This window comes from Papio anubis, chromosome 3 (genome assembly GCF_008728515.1).
Source record: "Papio anubis isolate 15944 chromosome 3, Panubis1.0, whole genome shotgun sequence".
Lineage (NCBI taxonomy): Eukaryota > Metazoa > Chordata > Mammalia > Primates > Cercopithecidae > Papio > Papio anubis.
Genome location: NC_044978.1, coordinates 662,781 through 687,330, shown reverse-complemented (window position 1 = coordinate 687,330; position 24,550 = coordinate 662,781). Strand labels below are relative to the sequence as shown.

Sequence of the window (24,550 nt, the reverse complement as noted above, 5' to 3'; positions counted from 1 at the left end):
TTTTGGAGAACATCATCTTACATAGATTGTGTGAGAACTTGTTAGTGACTGAATAAGAGAGAGAAACCAAGACAGGAAGAAACTGAGAGAAACCAAGAGAGAGAACATGATGAAGCAGGTGAACGCCCAGTAGCATCAGTGCTCAGACATCCTGGGTTTTCTATAATCACCTGAATTTCCTGATTTAGGTCTATCTCATGGAAACTATTCCTTGGTTCAATTTCTTGGGTCCATTTTTAATGCCATTTTAACTCATCAGCAAGCTGTCCTTAGGGATTTGCCATTTGGGTCACAGAATGTGTTGGCCTCTTTCCCTGGTTCTGTTGAACAGCGAGTGGCCCTCGTTATGGCGCACACTTTACCTGTGACAATTACACCTGAACACAGCAGAGATACTTGACTCTAAACGAAATAGCCAATTTCTTCTTTAGTTACAATGTCAGTGTAAAATGCAAACATGTTTTGAATCGAATGTATGTTCTTAAATCACTGAATGGTGGAAAAAAGAGAAAAGGGAAAATAATATGTGGATATTTCAAGATCTTTTAAAAAATAAATGGAGTTGGGGAAAAAACTAAGTCATTCAAAAACTAGTTTTTGTGATACTTCTAGCTTCTTACCAAAGATATTGGATTTCAGAGCTCAAGGAACTGTCTAAGAAGTTTCCAAACCTAAAATTTAAAACGCTAAGCAGATTCCTTTTCCTTTATGATTACAAAGTTAGAACAACATTCTGTGTGAGGGTTCATTGTCTGGTGATCTGTAATGATAGGGTTTCTGGCCAGATTCTTGACAGTATCAATAAACACATTTCCTATCAACCACAGCCTCACTCCCCTGGACATTGTGACATAAACACTAGTTGGTTAAATCCAGTCTCAGCTATTCTCTTAGAATGCCAAACTTAAACCGCGATTCAGCGCACACTGGCAGCATGCCCCAGGGAGCCGCGGCCTGGCAATGTGCGCACCGTGTGGTAGCTCAGGAGCGCCACCAGTCGTAGAGAAGGAGAAAAGCAGGGCAGGGAAAATACTCCACATTTGTTATATTTTGGGGATATATATTTAAATACAGGAGATATTTTATTCTACAACTGTATTTTGCTCATTTGCTGTTTGATGACGTTTTACTAAAATGTTAAAACGTGTTTATTGACTATAAATAGATAATAAGTATATTTTACAGAAAGAAAGAGAAAGAAAGAAAGAAAGAAAGAAAGAAAGAAAGAAAGAAAGAAAGAAAGAAAGAAAGGAAGGAAGGAAGGAAGGAAGGAAGGAAGGAAGGAAGGAAGGAAGGGGGGAGGGAGGGAGGGAGGGAGGGAGGAAGGAAAGAAAGAAAGAGAGAAAAAAGGGAAAGAAAGAAAAGAGGAAGTCAGGGAGGAAGGAGAACAAACAACAAAATTTGTCTTACCTTATAGAAACTCTTGTGTTCAAACACTGTTCATTATATACTTTTTCTTTAAATAATACCCTTAAGAAATGTACAGTTCTAAAGCCCTAGAACAGTTTGTGTTTTTGTGGTTAAAGAAACCAGTGTGCACTGTTTAAATAAACCATGAAGACTTCATAACAGAAATTCAAATGTCGGGGTTGTGCTTGATCATTACACAGGGTTTCAGCTGTGGTTTGCAGATTCTTGTAAACTAAACCTCATGGAAAGAGCCCACATTGACAGCTCACTTGTGAACCTTGAGGACAGAAGGCATTGAACTGCCGCCTGAAAACACTCTTCTGGTTCTTAAATGTCTCTTCCATACATTCCGTGTTCACAAAGGCATTCAACATAGCAAATGCTCTGGAAGCTATTTCTGAGTCATAAACCTGGTGACATGAGCCAAGGTCTTCAATGGAGACGCTCCTGGCCTAAAAGCTCTGTTCAGTGAGTGCTCCTACCTTCTGTGGCACCCAGGCTTCTTTTTCTCTGTGCTCCTCTGCATTTACCATCTCGCAGGCCAGTCCCCACCCCTTTCTGTCATCAACACCTCTCCACCTCCGGCTTCTTCCCCTGAAGGCAGCCTGTCTGGCTGCTTCTCATCCATCAGCTCTCTGCTCACATGTCCACACTGCAAAGAGGCTGTCTGTGACCGACAGACAGAAAACAGGCCTACCTATCTATTTGGTTCCAACAACTCACTGCAATTCACAACTATTCTATTTATTTTCTTCTGTTTTTTTCCTCTTGTGGTGCATATCTCCCTCTCCAAAATAGAAACTTGACCAATACAGCCTCTTAACTACCTTATTTACCGTTTTCTTAGCAGCATATAGTAACATGCCCTGGGGTGATGTGTGCACAATAATAATTTTGGAATGCTGGGATGAAGACTTTTCTATCAATCAAACTGAACAAGATGTCTGAGGCTCTTTTGATAGGCCTAAGCAGATGTAAATAACTCTATATCATTGTAGCACGGTTTGCTGAAAGGCAACTCAAGGGCTACAAAGGCAGAGAAGTAAGTATGGAAGTTTATAGTATTAGTTTGGTGAATAATATTATGATAAACACTTAAACTTTCCCTGGAATTCTGCAGCTTTGAAGAATAGATAAAAGTGTTGATGTTTCTCCAGCACAGGTAATCTCAGTGCAACTGGAGAAAGTTTGAAGTTACTGAATATTTGGCCAACTGAATTTGCTAGTCTGCTTAAATAACAACTCCCCAAATCTTGATACCCTGGTCTTTTTAAACATGGACTAACAAAAATTCGACTGACTAAAACTTTCATTTATATTCATCTGAATATAGAGCATATTCTGAATATATAGACAATGACACTGCAATCTCCCAAAATGCATATTCCTGGAACATTGCATTCTACCAGTCTTCTGTGTTACCTATTTTATGTTAATTTTGGCTATGTTATATGTTCCAAAAGTACCAAGATTTTCTCACTTAAACAGTAACAAGTGAGTTTCAGTTGGGGTTGTTTATTTATGAAAGCTGTTTAACTGCAGCTATGAGAGGCACCATGGGAGGGAGTCTGCAAACTGGTAAGACAGGAAAAGTTTCTCATGGAAGGGTAAAAACAAGGCATTGTTTGGTAGAAAAAGGATAAACAAGAAAAAACTAGTGTGAAAGAAAACAAAAATAACAAATGTAAAAGGGAGCCAATATGTTCCCCTCTCCCTGGAAAAAACAATTGTCTTTTGGTCAATAGTAAAATTAGATAAATAAAGATAGATAATAGATATTTTGTGATATTAAGTGAGAGGTATTTAATGTAAATTTTAGTATTCTGACTTTAAAAATTAAAAATCGGAAAACCTGTTTGACATCCTAATTTTTGTTTTGAATGTTTACTGAAGTATTAAATCAAAAAATCTAGGAACTGGTTGATGCTGAAATGGATAGAAGTAGCATGAGTGAAAAGTGAAGCAGAGGCACCAGGTCAATGCATCCTCAGAAGCTATAAGACAACGTGGCATGGGAGATGACCCCTCTGTTTAGTCTCCTCAACTTCCGTGACAGGCTAGTGAGACTGAGTTTGACACCTTGGGAGAGACACTTCTGCCAAGTTTGTCATCCATTAAATTCACATTACACAACAAGAGTTGACCAGAGTAATGTTGAGAGTTGAATAATGTTATGCTAGAAAGAAGATAAGAATTGTTTTCATTTATTCGAAGAATTTTTACAAGGTAGATATCCCAAACCAGAAACGTTATATAAACTAATAGCTAGGTAACTTCACATAAAGTTGAAATAACTTGGATACAGCACAGTTTAAATGGTGATCTTTCACATTAGTCAAGAATTTTTATCAGATTCATGAATTTATGACTTTTATAATAAAAATTATTAAATGGGGTTATTTATAGTTTGGACTAATTGAGTTCATAAATCAAGGGAAAAAGCAGAAAAATAGGTTTGCACTGTGTTCTTAAAATCTTGAGTTTTTATGTTCTTAAAGGACACATTTTAGTGGAAAAAAAAGTTTAAAAAATTATCTGGAAATTAGAATGGTTAAGGCCTAAATTCCCAAATTAGTCATGTTCAGATGACTTGATCAAAATGCCACTTAAATCAATAATTTAAAATGACTAGTTATGTAAACAGACTGAGCAAATTCTAGGTTTATTGACAAGGGAAAGAAAGAAAAAAGAAAACAAGAAAGGGGAGGAGGAAAGACAAGAAAGAAACTTGCTGAGGGTAACACATTGTAGAGCAACAGTAAATTTTGGCAACAGTGAACTATTTGTTCTGGAGGATAAAAGTGTGTGTCTGCATCCATTTGTTTGTGTGAATAATACATGTTTGCTAAAACTTGAAACTGTTTGATATCACCCTTAAAAATAAAAATTTCTTATTTTATTTAAATAATAAATGGAAATTTTGGCTGGGCATTGTGACTCATGCCTGTAATCCTAGCACCTTGGGAAGCCGAGGAAGGTGGATCACCTGAGACCAGGAGTTTGAGAATAGCCTGGCCAACATGGTGAAACCCTGTCTGCATTAAAAATACAAAAATTAACCAGAGTAGTGGTGCATGCCTGTAATCCCACTGAAAGGTGACAGCACCCTGGCAGCCCTCGCTGGCTCTCCCGGCCTCCTGGGCCTGGGCATCCACTCTGCCGGCGCTTGAGGAGCCTTTCACCCGCCACTGCACTGTGGGAGCCCCTCTCTGGACTGGCCGAGGCTGGAGTTGGCTCCCTCTCCTTGCCGGGAGGTGTGGAGGCAGAGGTGCTGGCGGGAACCGGGGCTGCCGGCGGGGCTCACAGTCCAGCTCGAGTTCTGGGTGGGCTGGGCTCGGTGGCTCCGCACTCAGAGTGGCTGGCTTGTGCAGCTGGCCCCAGGCAGTGAGGGGCTTAGCACCCAGGCCAGCAGCTGCTGAGATTGCAAGCAGGGTCCCCCAGCACTGCCGGCCCCCCTGCCCCATGCTGGAACTCTCGCTGGGCCTCAGCTGCCTCCCCTTGGGGCAGGGCTCTGGACCTGCAGCCTGCCGTACCCAAGTACCCCTGCAGTGGGCTCCCACGTGGCCCAAGCCTCCCTGACGGGTGCCCTCCCCTGCTCGCCAGGGCAGGATCCCACCCAAGGGCTGAGAAGTACTGGGGGGACGCAGGGCAGGGCTGAGAAATGCAGGCGTAGGGGAAGGGACTAGCAGGCAACTCTGCCCACGACCCTGGGCCCTGGCGTGGGACCCACTAAGTGAAATCAGCTGGGCTCCTCAGTGTGGTGGCGACTTGGAGAACTTTTGTGTCTAGCTAGAGGATTGTAAATGCACCAATCAACACTCTGTGTTGGCTCAGGGATTGTAACCACACCAATCAGCACTCTGACAAAATGGACCAATCAGCTCTCTGTAAAATGGACCAATCAGCAGGATGTGGGTGGGGCCACATAAGGGAATAAAAGCAGGCTGCCCGCGTCCACAGAGGCAACTCGCTGGGATATGCGTCCGGTCAGTGGAAGGTTTGTTCTTTTGCTCTTTAGGATAAGTCTTGTTGGCACTCACTCCTTACGAGTTGTAACCCTCCCCAGGAAGGTCTGCAGCTTCCCTTCTGAAGCCAGCTAGACCACAAACCTACCAGGAAGAACGAACAAGTCCAGATGCGCTGCCTTTAAGAATTGTAACACTGAGGTCTGCAGCTTCACTCCTGAAGTCGGCAGACCACCAACCCACCAGAAGAAAGAAACTGCAGACACATCTGAAGGAGCAAACTCAGGACACACCATCTTTAAGAACTGTAATACTCACCCTGAGAGTCTGCTGCTTCATTCTTGGAAGTCAGTGAGATCAAGAACCCATCAAGAACCCACCAGTTCCGGACACACCACTACTTCAGAGGCCGAGGCGGTAAAATTGTTTGAACCCTGGAGGGGGAGGTTGCAGTGAGCTGAGATCGCACCACTGCATTCCAGCCTGAGCAACAGAGAGAGACTCCATCTCGAAATAATAATAAATTGAAATTTTATTAAAAGTGAAAAGAATGTTTTATCATCAAACCATTTCTGTAGCTCACTCATTTGTAGAAACCGTGTCTTTTTATTTGAGCATGGCAGCTATTAACTTATTTTTTAAGCTGCAAAGTGTTGTAAACAAACGTATCTATTGATAAGTTCACAAACTAGGCATTGTTAGGGCTGTGGTAGGGTAGGCAGGACTGCTAGACAGTCTCTTAATTCATATAAACCCTGAAGTTTAGAGAACTGATACCATGCAAAAATGAGCTTATTGTATTTGAGATTATAAGAAAAACTAATAGAACAGGCAGTTGATTTTGCAGAATAAATGATGAATGCTAAAGTGTAGAAAAATGTATAGAAGGCAAGGTTGAAACTCAAGGCAGAAGACATAGATGTGAGTTCAACTCCAGAGGTGATTTGAAGCTGTGCAAATCAAAAAGGTCGTAAGAGGAAGAGCAAACCTAGAAAAAGAACAGGGCGACTACTGAATCCCAGGTACGGTCAACATTTAGGTGGCAAAAAGAAGAGAAGATGCAAATGGATACTGAGGCAAGAGACTGAACAGAGTAAGCCTCACAGAGACCAACACTAAGCTGTAAGTAGGATGAACTGCCTTTGACCAGTAGAAAATACAGACTGCCAGGTCGTATCTAGCCTCAGTCTTTTTCCAAACTTCAGCTATTCTCTCTAACTGGGCGTTCTGGTCAGTTATCAAACTGAAATGGGCTATCATTAATTATTTCCTAATGCTTTATGAGCAGTATTTGCTATATCAGATATTAGGATTATCTTTCTGAGTCTTATGAGGAAATATTAAAATTCTATGTGAACTAAGCAATTGTGATTTTTCTCTATTTTGTGTCTAAATATAAGTACTTGTGTAGATCAATGGTCCAAAAAGAGCAGAGACAGTCGTCACTGACTGAAGACCCAAGAGATGGTAATATCCATGGAAAATAAAGATGAGAAAACCCAACTGGCCAGTAGAATCTAACAGCACGTTGAGCCTCTGCAAGAGGACTTTCTGCACTGAGTGTCCTGGGACCCGGTTCCCTCTCTGGTTGTCTGTCTTGGCACAGATGGCTCAAGAAGAGCCCCCCAACTGACCATTTTTCTCCATGATCAGTATCCTGAAAGTTGAATTGGTTCCTGTTGCTGTTTGCTCCTTGGATGGATGCCAGGGGAGCCGTTCACTGCAGGTGGTTATCAGTCAATGCTGGCAACCATGGTCCAGACCAGCTTTTCAACAGACACACATTGCATTATTAAAGGTAATGCATGAAATATTTTTAAAAGACTCGGGGATGCCAAGGAATGTCTCAAAAGAATTCTGAAAGGGTTTCAGAAGATGGATGAATCTTTACAGTTCTAATTTTCAACAGTTAGCTTGAATCATTTCAACAGTTTCCATTTTTTCCTCCTCAAGAAAAGCATTTAGAAGAAATGTTTTTTGTTTTTTATTTTTTTCTTCAACGTGTTTTGAGTACACACCTACTCTGGGACCAGACCCTGTTTTAGACTTAGGAGACACAGCAATGCATAGGACAGACACAGTCCCTTCTCTTGTGAAATTTACATTCTAGTGAAGGAACAACGAAATTAGATAAATAAATAGATAAGGTAATTACAGGCAGTGTTAGGTGCTATGAAGAAATAAAACAAGGTCAAGAGATGGGGAGTGATTGACAGGAGGCACAGGGAGTGATTCTGAGGCATGAGGAGCTGTTGGAGGAACTGGCATCAGAAGTGAAATGTTAAACATGGAAAACTGAACCAGCCATCTAAGTATCTGGGAGGACAATCTCAGTCATAGAAAAAGCAAGGGTAAGCCTGATGTGACCTGGAGCAACAGCAACAGTGACAAAATAGTCTGGATGGCATGAAGTGGGTAATGTCAGAATGGCAAAAAAACCACAAAGGAGGCAAGCAAGCATGGAATCATTTAGAGCCCTGTGGACTATAGAAAACTCTGGAATTTACTCTATTGGCATTGAACTCATAAAGACATTGAAGTGTCCTTAAGAGAGGAATGATGTAAGTTGATTGATAGGTTGAACCTCCCTAGTTTTTACATGGCGGATTCATTGCAGGAGAGCAGAGCTCTGCTATTCTTTCCCTGAATGACTGCAGGAAATAGTGGTGCTGCTTTCCCTGACAAACAAGGAGTGAAAAATCCCTCTGTGTTCAGCAGGTCAAGGTAAATCCTAGGACACAGCTTTTCCGTAAAAAGCAATCACTGGTGTTCACTAGAGTCTTGATGAAGTCTTTGTTAAGTGTAGCATATTTCTTCAATTCTTCTACCTGAGCATATCTCCTCTTCCTATTATTTGAGCTAGAAGCAATAACAATGTCCTAAGATGTGCAGTTTTAGCAGGAGTAATAGTGAACCTGTTCTCAGGTAGAGGCCTTTTGGAATGATTCAGAAATTGCAGCCAATTCTGTAGCAATGAGAAATGGATATGTCAACCTTTTTAAAATTATAATGCATAGTGCAAATAAACATCATTACTAGGAATGGAATACCAAACATGCTTAAACTAGGGCAAGCATCTGCACTAAACTACTGTTCCTCATTTGGTCCATGGAGCTTCTTTTTGTAAGCAAGTATTAGACAGAGATATTTGGTATTGCAATGATGACCATTCTGTCACAGTTGGAAGCTTTGAACTCTGAATTACTTCCCAAAATAAAAACCTTATGCTGGAGAGAGTTGTATTCACCTGTGACATTTCTGTAAAAATTAATTAAATATTAAATAAAAGGAGCAAGGGACATAATCACTGTCAAGACTGGCACATTCTTTTCCACTGACTCAGAAGGAAGCACTTATGCAAAAATGCACTTTTACCTTGTTTATATTTCTTTCACTGAAATTTACTGTACAGGACCTTGGATGTAAATATCAAATCAGCCATTTGCTCTTTAGCACAGTAGTCCAAGGTCATTTCACCAAAGGGAGGAAAAATTAAAACTACATGAGAGAAACAGTAGCTCTGGAATGAGGCTTGAGGGTTGCTAGTTATTAAAATATCAATTTCAAAGACTATGGAAAAAAACGAAAAACATTTTTTCCACTTAAAATTGTCAGACTGCTAAGGCCAAAGTAGGAACACCGTTTTCCCCTCTGCTGTGATTAGTACAGTGTGTAGAAAATGTATGGGCAGGTTTTCAAGGTTATCAGGCTGATGGCCATAATGACTCCATTGTACCGCAGGGGTGCAGACCCTGGGATTTAAACAGACCCTGCAGAGGTCTCTCAGCTACATGAATGTGTGGCTGATGGTTTCATTGGCTAGCTGAGTACATAGATCAAAAAGGTGGCATGACTTTATGGAGTCAAAATTCGACTCTGTTTCTCATCCTAAAGATGGCTCAGATGTTACAATGACAAATATTCTATGATCTAAGTGTACCAGTTCCAGAAGTGCACATTGTTCCTGATTTGCAAAGTTGAATATGTCTTTGCTGTTACTCAACACAAGAGTAGAACCAACTTTGGAAAGATACAGAAATTACTTGTTCCATATAATACCCAGGTAGTGCTAGCTTTTTAGGTTCTCTGTATGAAATGCTTAAATAAGATATCAATTAAAACTTCTATAATTAATGAAGTTATTTTCCTTATTGTAGTACACATAATTATCAATTGACCTTGAAAGAAAATGGTTGAAATGAGACCTGGTCAAAGTATGTATGCATAAACAGTCACTAAAATGAGAGAAATATTACTAAATTACAAAATAAGCATAATTTCAAGACAGTACTAAAAACTTGAATATGGTGATTTTAAAACAAAGAAAAAAGTTGATTTTTATTTATTTCTTTAAATTAGATTGAATAACTATCCATATTCGCTTACTTATGTAGCACTAGTTGTTTAAAATCATTTAAAAATATGTGTGTATGTATAAGGCTGATAAGGATGTTTTCATCCTGGCTCTCTTACTTTCTGTACTACCCATCAGTACAGAACCCAGTGGGTCTTCTTCTCCCCAAATGCCTCTTTCTATGACGTTTAACCACTTGGGTTCCAGGTGACCTATGTGAACGCATAGGGAGTTTGATGCTGCGGCCCATTAGCACAGAATGTGTAGCTGAAATCAGGATTCAGCTGTTGGGTTCCAGGTGACCTGTGTGAACGCATGGGGAGTTTGACACTGCGGCCCATTAGCACAGAATGTGTAGCTGAGATCAGGATTTAGCTGTTGGGTTCCAGGTGACCTGTGTGAACGCACGGGGAGTTTGACACTGCGGCCCATTAGTACAGAACGTGTAGCTGAGATCAGGATTCGGCTGTTGGGTTGTCTGGGGATAATCTTAGATCTACCTCTCACTTTCTGTGTGACCTTTGTTCAATTATTTGAACTCTCTGTCTTGGATTCCTTAACTTTAAAATAGAAATATTAATATGACCTATCTTTGAATATAGCCAAGATGGTTAAAAGACATATAATACTGTGTACATAAAATGCTTGGAGCAGTGGCCAATAAGCCCTACTGCTAAAACGATGTTTAGTGGAGGTGGTAGACTTGTGGTGGTGGTGGTGGTGGGCGTGAGAATTTGTGGTCCATCATTGGATGCATATCTAAGAAATGACATACTAGGTAGTTGCAGTGGCTCAGCCTGTAATCCCAGCACTCTGGGAGGCCGAGGCAGGTGGATCACCAGAGGTCAGGAGTTTGAGACCAGCCTGGCCAACATGGCGAAACCCCATCTCTACTAAAAACACAAATATTAGCTGGGCGTGGTGACATGCGCCTATGGTCCCAGCTACTTGGGGAGGCTGAGGCAGGAGAATCACTTGAACTCAGGAGGTGGAGCTTGCAGTGAGCCAAAATTGCACCACTGCACTCCAGCCTGGATGAAAGAGCGAGACTCCAGCTCAAAAAAAAAAAAAAAGAAAAAAAAAAAAAAAAAAAAAGGAAAATGACATACTATTTGAAACTTGGATATAGGTTGATATCCTCTCTCTGATATTATCAGGTAACCTCCAATGTTAACTGCTACGTTAATAAAAATGTACACACTCATTTAATTTCTCTGGAGGAGACAGATCAACAATTCATGTCTGTGTTTTTTATATGAGAATATTGAAATGGAAGACAATATGATAATTTGCCAATTCAAGTAATTTCCTGGTTCCTTGCCTCCTACTTCTTAGAAAAATACTTAAATACTATCAGAGTAGAACCCCTTCTGATGTCCTATCATGAATTGTAAAAGCCCGAGTTTGCACCTTCCTCCTCCATCTTCCATCACTATTCATTAGAAGTGTTTCTTCTCCACATGGCTAATTCCTCCTCTTGACTCTGGTCCCTGTTTCTTCCCACCTTCTGTGTTACTCAGTTTTATTGCATCGATAGCCTCTACTATATTTACACCCACTCTCCACTGGCTCCTTCCCATCACTATTTTAATTTTTTAAACCAAAAATGAAACAAATTTTTTTTTTAAGAGACCTGCTCTTCTAGTTATTCCTCTGGCTCTCCCCCAACCTTCAATAATAAACTAATTTCGCCAAATTATCTGTGTGTGTCGGCTACCTGTTCTCACCTCCAACTAAAAAGTCCTTATCACATTGCAATTGAGCTTTTACTCCAATTATCTTCTGCCAGTGACCTTGTAAATAACAGATGACCTTCATGTAATAAATCCTTTTAACATATTTTATATCATACAGTGCTTGATTTCTCGGGATCATTTTTTGTTGTTTGGCACTCTTAACCTTCAAAAAATGCTTTCTTCCCATGACACCACTTCAACCATTTTCTTCCTTTACCACCTGCCAGCACTTCCTAATATCTTCATTAGGACACATTCACATTGTTTTAAAGTTAGACCTTTGTATATCTTTCCTTTCTGGTTGAGCCTCAGTCATCTGAGAGTAGAAATCACATCTTGTTCTTCTTTGTATCTCCAAAGACATTACCATGTTAAATTGATGATGAAGCAATGAAGAAATGAATGCCTGAATGATGTCCTGGAGAGAAGTTTATGCATTCCAGGGTGTCAAAAATAATGCCATCAGGATAAACATTTTAAAAGGTATGGATTAACTCTACATGTAATTTCATGTAATAAGGTTTGTCTTATTCCATTTTGTGTTGCTGTACCTGAGACAAGGTAATGTATAAAGAAAAGAGGTTTATTTGGCTCACTGTTCTGGAGGCTTGGAGGTTCACAGAGCATAGAGCTGATGTCTGGTCAGCTTCTGGTGAGGACCTCACGATGCACCACAACATGGTGGAGAGGTGGAAGCAGACACAGAAGCAGGTGCGCAAAAGGGGCAAGACACCAGAGGCAACCTAGCTCAATAACAACCTACCGTCTCATGAATGGATCCATTTCTGCAAGAGCTAATCTAGTCTTCAAGAGTGAGAACTCATTACCACTACCATAGCATTAAACTGCCCGTGAGGGTGGAGCCCCCGACATGACCTTACTCACACACCTCCCTTAGTCCCCACCTGCTGGAAGTTTCACCTTCCAACATTTCTCTGCACTGAGAATTAAGGTTCCAACATGAATTTTGGCAGGGCCACTCAAACTGTTTCCAGAGGGTTAAGTAACAAGAGTAAAATTAGCTAATTTTATAGGTAAAATAATGTGAGACAGATTAATTTAATAAATATAAGGATATGATATCATTCAAATGAATAAGTTAATCAAATAATTTATGTTTATCCCTTTGTTTCCATTTTCTTAATGCACCCTTAGCAGGTAAAATCCATTACTCCCATCCACCTTCATTTTACTTAGAAGCAAACATTTAGCTCCTATCATAATTTATACATTAAATCCGTTACTAGGAAACCCATGGAAGACCATTTGATTAATACAGATTGAAACTGTGAAGTTCTGAGCCAGCTGTTGTGAAGGAATTTAAAACAGTGAGAGATCAGTGTTGTCTGTCCTCAGAGCATCATATAGTTATGAGGGGACTTCAAAAAGTTTGTGGAAAAATAAAAGTAAAAGATAAAAAACAAAACTTTTTATTTATCAACATAAGCTTCATGAAGTTCAAGACACTTTTGTAAGCAATGCTACTAGCCATTTAGTTCATCCCTAAAGAACTGAGGGTCCTTGGAATTTAAGGATGTTGATGTGGTCTTTTACACATCCTTAACTGAAGAAAAATGAGTGTCCTTTAAAGACATTTTATGATTAGGAAACAAAAAGAAGCCAGAAGCAGCCAAATCAGGACTGTAAAGAGAACGCATAATTATTTTGCAATGAAACTCTCACAAAACGGCCCTTGTTTGATAAGAGTAATTGAGCAGCAGCATTGTTGTGGTGGAGAAGCACTCTGTGCGGAAGGCTTTCTGGGCATTCTTCTGCTAGAGCTTTGGCTAACTTTCTCAATACTCTCTCGCCACAAGCAGATGTTATTGTTCTTTGCCTCTGCAGGAAGTCAACAAGCAAGATGCCTTGTCTACTTGTGCTCTACTTCCGCTTCTTGATAGCCATTGCTTTGATTGTGCTTTGTCTTCAGGATTGTAGTGATAGGGTCATGCTTCCTCTCTTGTTACAATTCTTTGAAGAAATGCTTCAGGCTCTTCATCCCACTTGTTCAAAATTTCCGTTGCAAGCTCCGCTGTTGTCTTCAGCTGGTCTGTTCACATCCACTCTCGTCTTCAGCTGATCTGTTCACATCCACTCTCGTCTTCAGCTGATCTGTTCACATCTGCTCTCGTCTTCAGTTGGTCTGTTCACGTTGGTTTTGGTGTGCAGCAAGTGGAAAGATTCTTCAACTGTAAATGTTTTAGTCAGAACTGTCTAAGCTGAACCAGTGGAGGAGTCTATTTTGTTAGCTATTGTTTTTGCTGTTGATGACCAATCTTCTCCAATTAGAGAACAAACAAGATGGATTTTTTTCTCACAAATTGATGTGGATGGTTTGCTGCTGCAGACTTCATCTTCAACACCTTTCATAAAATATCATCCTTTCTTAAAATAACTTTTCTATTTGTACATTATTGATTTCTTTGGGGCATTGTCTCCGTAAACTTTTATAAATAATTGATGCTTTTACTATTATTTCACCCTAGCATCACTATAAATTTGATGCTTGTTCTTGCTTAAATTTTAGCAGAATTTATGTTACTCTGATATGGACTCTATTCAAACTCATTATCTTATCCTTCACAGTTCCTCACACAAGGTCCTGTTCAGACACATTATAAGAAGTTAGTGTGAGTTCATTTTGGTGCAAAACATTATTGAAATCTATGCATAGTTTGATTCATAAGGTACATGAACTTTTGAAGACTCCTAACATGTTCAAAGAATTATGAAAGCAGATAGATGTGATAAATACCACTCCAGAGTTTAAAGGTAAAATGGTAGAAGCTTGGTAGTGATAAGAAGGCTCTGTAAAGTAGATGGTATTACTTAAATGTAGTTTAAATAATCATAAACTAAATTATGTATTAAAAACTAAACTGAATACAGCACAGATATACAAGGGAAAAATTAGGATCCAAACTTTAAAGTGAAAATGGATTTAGAAATTTTTAGTTCAATTCTTGCTCACTTAAAAGTGGCCCTAAAACACCCTTTAGAACAGGCACAAAATGGTCCACTGATGACTTTAATTTTTACTTTAGACAAGTAAACATAATCTTAGTTTTCAAGGGCTAAAATATTTCATTTTAAAAATTACTAAGTTGACATGTTATCTATGAACTATAATTTTACTACAAATAAAATTTTTTTTGCAAATTAAAATTAGTATTCCTATACTCAAGTATCACATTGTTTATATTGTCCACTGGAACACATTTGGCCATCAACCTTATACTGAAATGATTTCTCTATATGTCGGTCCCCTCCACCAGTTGCTGAGCTCTTGGTGTCTGCAACCTGGATTTTCTTTTTTTTTTTTTTTTTTTTGAGACAGAGTCTCGCTCTGTTGCCCAGGCTGGAGTGCAGTGGCGCAATCTCGGCTCACTGCAAGCTCCGACTCCCTGGTTCACGCCATTCTCCTGCCTCAGCCTGCCGAGTAGCTGGGACTACAGGCGCCCGCCACTGCGCCCGACTAATTTTTTCTATTTTTAGTAGAGACGGGGTTTCACCATGGTCTCGATCTCCTGACCTTGTGATCCGCCCGCCTCGGCCTCCCAAAGTGCTGGGATTACAGGCGTGAGCCACCGCGCCTGGCCTCAACCTGGATTTTCATGTTTAGAATTTATATAACTATTTTAAATGCTCTGCACATACTACACACTCACTAAATATTCACTGAACTGAACTGTTAAAATGCAGTGGAACATACAGTGATGAAATGCAGTGGTTAAAATGTGCTGGTGAAAAAAATTCATTCAAATTTAAAAACTAATATATGCTTTTGTAGTAAAACTTATTGATAAATTTGTCATTTTCTGGATCACAGGAAGTACAAAATGCAGCTGTTTTTTCAAGTTTCATGTAGTATCAGAACTGGAGAACTCAATATTCACTTAAGTCAATTTTATATGAAAAAGTAGTTTCTGAAAATATCTTCTAAACAAACTTGAGGCAATATTTAAAAGTATCCTCTAAACAGACTCAGAATATTTGTGCCTCTGTTCTAAGAGTGTGCTTCAAATCAATACACATTTTATTGTGTATTTATGTGCCAGGTATTGAGGTAGACTCTGGGGATACATTGGTGAGTGGTATACAGAACCTAACCTCATAAGAGGTGGAGATACTGTCTTTTGACTGCACTCATGTGTTAGCCATTATTTCCATGAGGACATTCAGCCCTTGAGCTGAAGAACAGAAGCCAGGTTACCGCTTTGACTGGGAGGAATTTTGTGCCCAAACTCCTGTGTTGTTCTGTCTCCATAAACCTCTTCCCTTCACCTGAAATTGCTTCTCTAGAATGATTCATGAAGATTTGGTAAATACTTTATCAAGCTTACAAAAATAAATTATGTAAGGACAGTTGAGGAATGCTATTTGAAGAGTGATTTATCACTTTTATTTATTCCCATATAATTCACATTATGTACTGCAAATATCTGAATGTGATTTTCTTGTTCTGGATTTTTGTAATTATTTACTGTACATAAATAGATAATTTCATTTCTTCTGAATTCTTATGTTCTTAGATTTCCATCAATCTTCTTCTCTCATTTTTCTTACCAACAGAAGTATTTGGCAGTATCTGAAGTTAGAATATGAAACAGTATCTAAGAGAGATGTGTGAAACTCACTTCCTGTTCTCGGTTAGAAGCACCTGCACACCTTAGTCAACCCAGTTATCACAGCTCTACGGATGCCATGCAATGTGTTTTAAATGTATCACACACTCGAGACCCAGCCCAAACTACTACGTGTACTGCTAGATGCTTAACAATAGCATATGATACAATGTAGTATCTCACAGTTTCCGTCAAATGTTGCAGATCTTTGTTCAAGCAGAAATAACCCAAATTTGTTAAATGAACAAAGTTTACCTGGTTAATATTGGTCTGAGGGCTGCATTCTACTAAAGCAGAAACGTAAAGGTTTAAAGACCATTTGCCTTTTTTCTTCATAAATATAAATACACGTGTTGGTCTAATTAGATTCATCTTTAGACTCTGAATTGAGCCTACTACTGCACTTTGGTTTTAAAACTTCCTCTGGAAAGGGCGTGTAGTGTCGCCGCAGATCACCCCAGCTCCCTCCCTATCCTTTACTCCAGCCTTGGTGCTGATTGTTGGCAGAAGGAAAATTCTTTTTCTGTGAAATTGAGTTTCACATCCGCCCCCCACCCCCATTTTTTTTCCATCCTCGGAAGCTACTCTACAGCAAGGTTTGGTCATGTCACGTGTTCCCAATGCTGTTGGTGACTCTTGCTCTGTTTCCACACAGCGTTTTCCATCCTCCCTACCGTCCCCAAACTGGTGACCTCTCTTTTCCCATTTACTTATTCAGACACAATGAGCACCTCCTCAAATCAGGCATTGTGCTGGGCGGTGGAATGGATTTGTGAATATGGTCACACAGCCTGCTCCCTGGAGCCTTCATTGATCTGGGTCCCCCCATGAGCAGTGCAAACAATTATGGGGAACGCAGTGGCAAGAAGGGATCCCATCGTGGAACGAAGAAATTCAGAGAGGATGCTAACAAGAGGAAACATCTGAGCTCAAAAGACTTCAAGGAGGAGTTCTCATATTTGAATGTGCTTCACGTGGGCCTTATTAAAAATACAGATCCCTGGGTTCTGCCATCAGATTTATAAAGTGTGATTCTGATTTGTAAAGTGTGATGCAGGGTTTATAAATCTTCATCTGTAACCACTGGTCCAAGTTTTTTTTGATGCTAGAATTTTATGGACCGAACAGTGATCACTACTGTCTTACTGGTGGTCGAAGTATAAAAGGACAAAAAGGAGTCAGCACCGTTACAACCTGTAGGATGAGGGTGGGTGAGCAGCAGGAGTGAGGATAAGAAAGGGAACAAGGTAGAATTTCTGATAGAAAAGACGGCAGTTGGTAGTTAGGGGCTGCTGCTTCTTTCTCTAATTGGAATTTTTCTTTTGTTCTGGACTTGTCTAAATAACGACAACAAATATTAAACTTAAAATTTAAAAAACAAGTGCAAATAAATTTTATTCTTATGTCCTTGCTTTCAAGCTGCTACTTAAGACAAAATGCTCTTGATTTCATTATTGTACACAATGTGAAATGAAATTCTAGAAATGACTTTTTTTTAATAGATCCTGTAAGACTTAAAGTGCACAGGACCTTGATTTTACTCTTCTCTTTGTATCTACTAAATATGATGGAAAAGCTATCGCATTACAACATAATCTACAATCTCAAAATCAGATTTCCACCTGAATTGACCACACCATGATTACGTGCAACTAAATGAATGAATCTGTTAGGAGATTTTCAGCTGTAACAGAAACCCCAAGTCAGATTCTGATAAACAGTATGGAAAAGCATTCTCTCAGTTGAAGGTAGAACAAGATCCAGGCCTGAGTGTCTCAACAGCTCACTGTAGTCACTGGAGCCCCAGGTCCTGGCTTCTGCTCTGCCAGTCTCAGAGGGTCACCTTTACCCTCAGTCTCAAGCCCTCATGGCTACAGGACGGCTGTGAAATTGTACGAATCACCTGGCCCTGTCCAGAGGGAGTGTTTCTTTTTCAAGAAGGAGAAACTTTTCTCAGAAGCCCTACAGTAGAATTTCTTCCTGCTTCATCGACCAGAACTGGGTCATAATACCATCCATAAATCAGGATTGGCAAGGAGGATAATACCGGTTTTGTGAATTGGCTTCTGTCCTCTGTCACAGAATGGTTATTTGGAAACCAATCATACTGGCCATCCTAATGAGTGTCTCTCTGTGATGAAAAGGAAGTTTCTATTATTTTTTAAAAGCTTTAAATAAAGCATTCGAAAAAACACCCATTGAAAAGCATCCAACACTATCCCAAGTTCCAAAAGCATGCATGATATATTCTTTAGTATTAGAAAATAATTTTGTATGTTATCATCTTTAACACTGTAAACTTAGTAAGCAACTTCCTGTAGCTGATGCTGACATTCAAAATGCAAGTTAGCTTAAATGGTCTGCATACTGTATTAATCTGAAAAAAATAAATAGAGGAGTTAAAATTAAACACAATGATTGCGCCTTTAGACAGATTTTGGTAATGTCAAGTGTTAGTTCACGGGCATATCATTAAATTAAATTACACTGAATTCAACAGAATGAAAATGTTAACATCTTTTCCTTGGGTATCTGTCTTTGCTGTAATGAATCATTTGTATATGTTGTTTTACTACAGCCACAAAAGAAATCATGTATTAATAGGAAGAAAGAAGCAGGTTATTACCTGCCACTGGAACAAAGTTATCACTTCTGGTTGCCATAGTAAGTCATATTGTGACTTTTTAAAATACTTTCCAACTGAATATTGTCCCCAGAAGCCTTTCAATATATATTGTTAAGATATAGGGTGCTTAATAATGGCTTAGATTTATGGAATGTTGCTTTTAATAAACTTCATCCTAAACCATTGCTGACTTTTTGTACTTCAAATATTTCTGACATTTTAATGTATTTTTTTAAAAAAAGTTTTAAGATCCTTCATGCTTTTTATTTCCTAAATGCTTCTTTGCCTGCCTTAGTTTACTGTGCTTTGATTGTAGAATCTGACCAGCCTGGCTTTGAACCCCAATACAAGGAAGTTAAATAAAACTCTGAAGACATTTGACTCCTTTAAGTCATATTTTTCTGGCTTAAAAATATAGCATAGAATCTTTGTGATTAGAGATAATATATATGCCTAGCATACAGTAGCTTGATAAATCATAGTGATGGCTATTGATATACATTGTATTTTCAGTGTCTTGAAAAATGGCTAATACAAATTTGCCACTCAACAAGTACTTGTTAAATGAATAAACACAACATCTACTTTGTGTGTGTGTGTGTTTGTGAATGTATATGTTTGTGTGTATGTATTTGTGTGTGTGTTAAGGAGAGAGCGAGATGGAGTTTAAAAATTTGCTATCTAGATGGATTATTTATTTATAATACTATAAGCTAACAACTTCTAAAATTTGTCCCCAATCTGATCTTTCCCTTGTTTAGGGCCAGGATAGCTTCCTACCTAACAGGTCAAAGATTGTTGAGTGTTACAAAATATTCAATTGAACAATGGCAATATAAAGACAATCAATTAATTAGTGGTACTGCAAAACTTCCAAAATATCAGGATTTTGCATATTTAAGAAAATGATTTTGAGAAATGGATAAACCAAATAAAAATAAGCATGTAACAGAGAAAATGAATGATGTTCAAATATAGTTATTTGAATAGATGAGAAAAGTGATAAAACCCTAGCTTACTAGATCAAGAAAGAAAGGAGAAAACACAAATTACCAATATCAGAAATATGAGAGGCATTATCCCTGCACTATCTCACAAACGTTAAAACAATAATATGAGAATATAATAAGGAGCTGCATGCTGAAGGAAGAAAGGAAGGAAGGAAAAAACGAAGGAAGAAAAGACATAAAGACCAGAAAGAAGTAAGCTGTTCTGATTTGTGGATGACATGATTGTTCACACAGAAATCCTAAGAAATCTACAAAACAACTAGTAAATACAATAAGCGAATTGCGCATAGTTCGAATTAGGCTTATCTTTAAGCAGTCAATGATACTTCTATATAAAGCAGTAAAAAATTGGAAAATTAAAGCGTTAAAATACCATTCACAATAGCACCAAAAAACATAATTCTTAAAAGTTATTTCAGCAAAAAGTGGGCAATATCTTTACAGAAAACTACAAGGCATTGCCAAAGAAACCAAAAAATATCTAAGTAAACTGAGACATACAGTGTTCTTGGATCATAACACACAATATTAATATGTTAATTATCTCCAATTAATTTTAAATTTGATGCAATCCTAAATATAATTCTAGTAGACATTTTTGTAGAAATTTACAATTTTACTCTTAAGTTTAAGGTAATGCAAATGACCAAAAACAATAAATCTAAAAAAAGAAAAAAACGAAACAAAACAAAACAAAAACCAGAGTCAGAGGACTCACACCATGTGATTCCTAGACTTAGAGATCTACTATCAAGTCACTTGGTACCAGCCTTCAATCAACAAATGACACACAATTGTAAGAACAAATTCGACTCCAATCATCTTATTTTACACAAAGGTAATTGGGAAATAAATTTTTTTTCAACAGAGGGTGCTAAAATAAATATCCACACAGAAAAAATAAAATGTAACCCCTATTTAACACTATACTCAAAAATTAGTTTAAATTGGTTGATACAAATAAATGAGGAAACTAAAACTATACAGCTTTAAGAGAAAAAATAAAAATAAGTTTTTGTCTCTATGACAATTATTTCTCATGGTATAGAATTAAATAATCATGAAAATTGATGGAGTCCATTAAAATAAAAGAATTTCTGTTCCTAAAAACTCCATTATTGAAAAAAAAGGACAAGTAACACACTGGAAAAAATATTGACAAAACAATCCTTAACAAAGAGCTGAAATCTTGATAAATTCAATATTTATAAAGAATTTCTATAATAGTAAAAGGTAAAATAACCTCATATGAAAAATCTTAGCAGTCATTTCAAAGAAAGATTATAAATGATCAATATCTACATGCAATGTGCTCAATATCACTTGTACCCAGGGAAATGTAAATTAAAACATCTAGCAGATATAGAAGAAATAGAAAAAAAATGATAAAATCTAACATTGGCGAGGGTGGAGTGCAACGGGAATGTTCATGTGTCATTGGGGAAACTGGAAAATCATAGAACTAGTTTGCAAAAAAAGTTGTATTAAACAGCTAAAATTGTACATATAACCCCACAATTCTAATTCTAGGTATTTCCATAATAGAAATAAAAACATGTCTACAACTACTTACGTAGGAATATTCATAATTGCCAAATTTTTCAATTAGTGCTTTACAGCAGATATTATTTTTTTATTCACTGCATAGCTATAATTATTTGGTGAGCAAAATAAAAAAATTATATCATGACTACATAGTAGTGTGTTGCTAATTAATAGGTAAGTAACCAAATCTTAAAAATATAAAATTTTAGGGCCAGGCGTGGTGGCTCATGCCTGTAATCCCAACACTTCCGGCGACCGAGGTGGGCGGATCACGAGGTCAGGAGATCGAGACCATCCTGGCTAACATGGTGAAACCCCGTCTCTACTAAAAATACAAAAAAAAAAGAAAAAATTAGCCAGGTGTAGTGGCGGGCGCCTGTAGTCCCAGCTACTAGGGAGACTGAGGCAGGAGAATGGCATGAACCCTGGAGGTGGTGGTTGCAGTGAGCCAAGATTGCGCCACTGCACTCCAGCCTGGGGGACAGGGCCAGACTCTGTCTCAGAAGAAAAAAAAAAAAATATATATATATATATATATATTTATAGTTTTAGTAGTTTATGTCATTATTTGTTTTTTATATAAAAGAAATATGTATGCCATTTCCCACCATTTCTTTTCTTGATTTCACCAAAACTCCAAGCAGGAAAGATTTCTGGTTTTAAAAACTATATAAATTAACCTTTATATTTGGATCTAAATTTATTTTAAAGACCATCTAACCCAGCCCCCTCAATTTACCAAAAAAAGAAAAAAGAAGACATTCAAAAAAGTCAAGTGGCTGTTTATACTATCATGGAAGAAAAGAAACAGAACACAGCATATGACAAGATGTAGAAATCCATAGAACTTCTAAAACTGAGACTATTTTATTTATTTCTATAGGTATAGCAACAGTGCTATTTATATTTAATTTTATTTTCATTGTCTGTTGATCTTATAGAAAGTCAATGGACACTGATCTCGAGTGAGTACTAAAGAAGGCCATTTTATAATAGGATTATAAAACTAGCACTGAATTACTAATTTATCAGAACTTGCTATTTCAAATTCTACTATTCTTCCTTATATTTCTATTGAAAGTAAAATAAATAATTAATAATTTGCAGTTTTCTGATTTTTTTCACTAGAGGTTATATTAGGTTCTTTCATTAAATTAGATGACCTCTCATACTGTCAGGATAGAAAAATCCATTTGTCAGTACAAAGCGGAGATCTGACGAGGCGAACATTGATTTGCTTTTTCCAGGAGCGTGTACATCGATCATCAACATCCAGTCGGATTTAGCTTTTCCTGACCATGTGATGTTTTATTGCAAGATATCCAGTGTGTGGTGCCAGCCACTCAGAGCAGCTGGTGTCAAAGGGCAGTTTGATAGGGGTTGTAAAACTAACGAGACTGAAATCAAAAAGGCTAGAAGGCAGCCACTGCAACGAGAAGGGAGTTAAACCAAGAAGTCACGTCTACTCACACACGTTCTGTGTCCTTCAGAATTTACAGAAAACAATTTGACTGTCATTCCATATCCAGGTATTTAAAAATCAGCAGCAAAATGTCAATATGTTTTTAAATTTAGTGCCAGATAAGTATTTAAAGCACAATTCTCTAGATCTCTTCCTTCATAATTATCTTAGAAATATATTTTCTTTAGAAATCTATGTTCTCTCCACCAGGCAACACATGAGTAATTTACAATTCATCTTGGCATAGTGGAGCCCTTCGCCTTTTGTGCATTTCTTCTGCTCATCTTGGATGTGCACTTCCTCCTAGCCACTAAGTGACCACATCCTCCCTCCAACCCAAACTTTCTCTTCAGGGATTGAGCTGATTTACATAATTTTTCACTAGCTAATTAGGTTTTTCAAGTTCATACATTATTTTATGGAATTCCTAGCACATTTGAATGTTTATTATATAAATTTTAATATAAAAAGACTTTCGTCAAATTAATACACTTCTAATTGTAGAATCTCAGACATCAGTAGGGGCTGTCTTCCATCAATATAGGGGAGGGATGAGTGGAAACCTCCAAATTCATGCATCCTGCAAACCCAGCAACTCCATTATCAAGTACTGGACCTAGTGCTTTGGAAAAAATAAAATATTACTTCAAATAGGAACATTCTTTACAAATATTTAGATAATAAAATTCATATTTTGGGGTTTTTTAAGTTTGTAATTTATCTAGATAGTGAATAATTAGATAGATATCAAGGGTTCCCCCCACTGTGGGGAAATTATATCAATTTAAATAACCTTATATGTACTTATAAAATACACACGCTTAAAAAGTCTAATAAAGATCTAAATAGCATAAGGTATTTTATATTAGTAGGTTTTTTCACCTGGATGTGTTGAAATAACTATTCTGGTGCTTCATTAGGCCAATAACATCTAATTCTCCGATTCTGGAAGGTGTTAGAAAATAGAAAAAGACAGATTTTTAGAAATTTTATAATTGTCTATGGAAACTACTTTTAAATATCTAATTATCTGAAGAAAATAAAGAGATGTTCTAACATCATATAGTGAATGTATAACCAAAAAGGTTAATGTGAAGGGAAAAATAAATTGTTAGAAGCCATCATTATGAAATCAAGAACAGGTGGTCTTATTAAGACAGAAAGAGAGAAGAAAGGATAGATCTTTACTGATGGAAGAAAAAGAATGGAAAAGCATAGGAAAAACCAGTCATGGCATTTAGAAGAGAGAAACTATTACAGGCTAGGTATATATGCATAAAGAATAGAATCATCTCATCAAACGGGAGAGGAAAGTGGAATGAGAACACCAAGAACCTGGCATGACAAGCCAGAGATCTCTGAATCTGATCTGAGAGAGGTGTGGGTTTCAAGGTCTGGAAGAGGCATGACGGAAGCATCCATTGGCCACGCATCTGCTGGGTGACCCCACTAGTGCAAGAGGGTCACCACTGACCCTGCTTCGGGCATGACTGAGGGTGGCTGAACTGCCTGTGAAAGATGGATGACATGATACCGAATCACAGTCCTAGGATGTCAAAATGAGATTATGATGTTTATTTGCACACTTGATTTGTGATGCAATCAGTTTCTATTTATCTTCTTTTCAGTGACCCCTTTGACCAGCTCTGTGCATTATGGATAAAGCAATCAGAACGTAAATTGTCAGTTTGGCTCATCACAGTCCCTGAAGAGCTCAGTGAACACAGTGACCTGTTTTCCCAGTCATCTCACAATAAAATCTAAACTGTGCCAGCCTTTTTTAGGAACGTTCTAGAAAAAGTCATGGTATAACCTGC

The 24,550-nt window shown here is 38.0% G+C and overlaps 1 long non-coding RNA gene across 1 annotated transcript in view; it reads left to right on the top strand.

Moving 5' to 3' along the window:
- The window catches only part of LOC103884862, a 29,060-nt gene extending 8,289 nt beyond the window's left edge, over positions 1-20,771 (top strand). The window contains exons 2-3 of the long non-coding RNA XR_002522338.2: positions 11,826-11,948; positions 16,809-20,771. This is a non-coding gene — a long non-coding RNA (uncharacterized LOC103884862). The remainder of the gene's footprint in view (positions 1-11,825; positions 11,949-16,808) is intronic.
- The last annotated feature ends 3,779 nt before the right edge of the window (positions 20,772-24,550 follow it).